Consider the following 3,276-nt stretch of genomic DNA (forward strand, 5'->3'; position numbering starts at 1 on the left):
GAGCCACAGCCCTGGAAAGCGGGCAGAGCGAAGGTTACGGCACCCCTGGGCCTCAGTGTGGACCCCTCCCCTGTCTCCCCATCCTGAGGACACCTGCTTCTCCTGGGGCCGGTGTGGGGACCGTGGGGGACACGGGGCACTGTTCACAGCGGGCCTGGCTCCATGCCTCCCAAAACACTCACCCTGGCCCAGCGGCTCCAGAGCCCCAGACTATTCGTCCCCGACTCTGCCCAGGGAGACGGTTCTCAGAGCGCAGAGGCCCTGGCTCTCACCCCCACATCCACGGCGCTCTGTGCCGCCAGCTTCTACGGCTTCTACACGTCTGCTCACCGGGTCCCGTCCCCCCGCTTCCCATGAGAGCCCCTGGGCCAGGAACTGGTTTGTGCGGTTCTCCCTGCAACCCCGCCTGGAGGTGCCTGCAGGTGCCAGGCTCAGGCGGCACTTGTGGGATGAGTGAACCTACGACACCCCGAGTTTCATCTTTGCTGGCACCGGGCAGCGAGGTGACTTGACCAAGGTCATGGGGTCAGTTAGGGACCCTTTCTTTCCACCGTCTCTTCTCCAGGGAGAATCTTGGGGGATAGGCCTGGCCTTGGTGGAAAGGAGTCCCACTTGACAAACAGGAAAATAGAGCCCAGGGAGTAAAGACAGTTTTCCAGGGTCCCTGGGCCAAGGCGAGGTCAACAGGAACAGGTGGGCACGAGGACGGGCTTGGAGGAAGCTGTCGGCCTCAGAGTTTGTCCCTGTGCCCACGGAGGCCTGGCTGGGGGGACAACGGGCCCCCGGGAGTCCAGGCGTCCTGAGCAGGGAGGGCCGCACCGAGCGGGCAACGGGTTGGTGAGGAGGGCGGGTGCCCCTCTCTGACTCCTGGTCTCTGCTTCAGGGAAGCCCGCAGACCATGCCTTGGGCTGGTGGGGACAGGGGTCTGAGGCCTGAAACATGTCCATCCCAGGTCACTGACCTCGCAGGACATGCAGCATTAGGGACTAGCCCCCCACTTTCCTCTACCAGTAAATACCAGTCACGCCTTGGGGCCAGGCTGGAGAAGATCCCTGCCCCCCAGGCCGCCAAAATCGCAAACCACGAAGTGCAAACAGTGGACAGGCAGGCTCCATCCAGCCTCGGCCCAGCTGGAGCCAGCAGACTCAGGCAAGAAACCACCAGAGACATGGACACAGGGCTGTTGAGGGGAGGGGTGGAGCTCTACCATCACCGGGGGCTCCCCTGCCTGCCTGAGGTGTGGGGGGTGTGGGAGGCAGAGGTCCCAGAGCCAGTGCTCCTGCCCAGCTGTGTGACCCCATGTCTACGTGACAATGTCTTTACCTCCCACCTGGCGACAGTGCCCACCTGTGCCATGGGGGCTGCTCAGAGAGCAGCTGCCAAGACTAGTGATGGCTCGTGTGTGGTGCACAGTCTACGGCGAGTGGGGCCCCTGGTTGGGTAACACAAGTGGGGTAATAGCCAGCTCCCAGGAGAAAGCCTGGCCCTTAGGCGGAGAACAGACAGCACCTCCGGTCCCCTCAGGTCCTCCCAGCCCCACAGGAGCCCCGTCTCCAGGGCCATGGGAGAGAAATGTTCCCGAAGGGCAGGCCAGGCAGGAAGGGCAGCGCTCTGACAAATGCTCACAAACGCCCGTCGCCTGCAGCTGCTGCCGTCTCCATGACAGAGGCCAGCAGCTGAGCCTGCTGCCAGGCAGCGCCTCCAGGGACCACAGGCCGGCGGGGACGGCTGGGAGGGTGCGGAGGGACAGGCAGAGGGGTGGCCACGAGGAGATGAGGGCACCCAGGCTCCTGGTGTCCCTAAGGCCTGGGGAACACTGGCAGAGCTTCAGAAGGCCCAGGACGGCAGAGTTTTCTGGAAACGCTCTTCTCTGGCCACGGTGACCTGTGCTCCCCTGGTTCTGCCACCTCTCCGGCGGCTGCCCCCTAGTGCCGTGCAGCCCCCCTGCTCGCTCTCCAGTCTGTCTCCTGGTGGTGGCATCTGGTCCATGATTATTTTCAAAGCTGCCTCTAGCTCAGGGGCTCCCACATATGCCTCTGACCCCCCACTGAGCTCTGGATGGGGCAGCCATGTGCATGGTGGACAGCCCTGCATGGCATTTCAAATTTGGCAGGGCCACAGCGTAACTCTTGGTCCCCTCAACTGTCCCCATCTCAGGAACTGGCGTCACTGCCCATCCAGCTGGTGCAGCCCCAACCAGGGAGCCGTCCTTGATCCCTGGGCCCGTGTTGGGTCCACCGCAAGACAGGGCAGGGGGCTCTGTCTTCAGGGCACATCTTGCCTCCTACGGGCCCCGTGTCAGCCGCCCCAGCCCTGGTACCCGGTCAACTCCAAGGCGAGTTCCTGATTGGCCTCCCTGCCTCTCTCACTGCAGAATTCACCCTCCATGCACCAGCGGGGGTTCTTAAAAAGTGTCCATCAGAGCACAGCACTCCCCAGGGGCTTCCTGCTGGATCTAAATAAAACCCAGCCCCTCACCCCTGGCTCCAGGATCCCACACACTCTGGTCAGTTCCTCTCCAACCTCAGCCCTTACACGTGCTCCCTTCCTCACGATGCCCTGTGCCCTGGCCTGGAGAACGCTGCTTAGGGACTGGCTTCTTCCAGCCACCCGGGCCCCAACTCCAAATGAGTCCTGTTTCTTTCCAAGCGATTCTCATTACCCAGGTCATCTGGGTGATGGACTTGTTCCCTGGGTCCCAGGCTGTGTCTCCCACCAGAATTTGTCTGGACCCCCATGTCCCTCAAGAAGAGGGCCTGGCACTCAATAATCACTGTTGTTGTTTTTTAATTGTGAATCCTCACCCGAGGACATTTTCCCATTGATCTCTTAGAGAGAGTGGAAGAGAGGGAAAGGCAGAGAGAAACATCGATGTGAGAGAAACACACCGATCGGTTGCCTCCTGCACCGGCCGACCAGGCCGGGGAGGAGCCTCCAACCAAGGTACGTGCCCTTGACCAGAATCGAACCTGGGACCCTCTGGTCCACGGGCCGGTGCTCTATCCACTGAGCCAAACCGGCCAGGGCTCAATAATCACTGTTGAGTGTGACTGTGCGGAGGGGCCACGCGAACGCTGACGAAGGCCTACGCGGACGGACAGTGTGCCTGCAGGCACTCCTGTGCTCAGCCCAGCAAGCCCGCTGCGCATCTGTGTGCATTCTGTCTGCAGAGCGCAGCTGCCGTGAGGTCCCTCCTTCACCCTGGCCACCTGGGGCCTGGCTGCCCTGCCCAGGGAGACCCCTGCCAGGTCTTCACACACCATGGGCACAGGGCAT

Source organism: Myotis davidii, unplaced genomic scaffold, assembly GCF_000327345.1.
Source record: "Myotis davidii unplaced genomic scaffold, ASM32734v1 scaffold453, whole genome shotgun sequence".
Classification (NCBI taxonomy): domain Eukaryota; kingdom Metazoa; phylum Chordata; class Mammalia; order Chiroptera; family Vespertilionidae; genus Myotis; species Myotis davidii.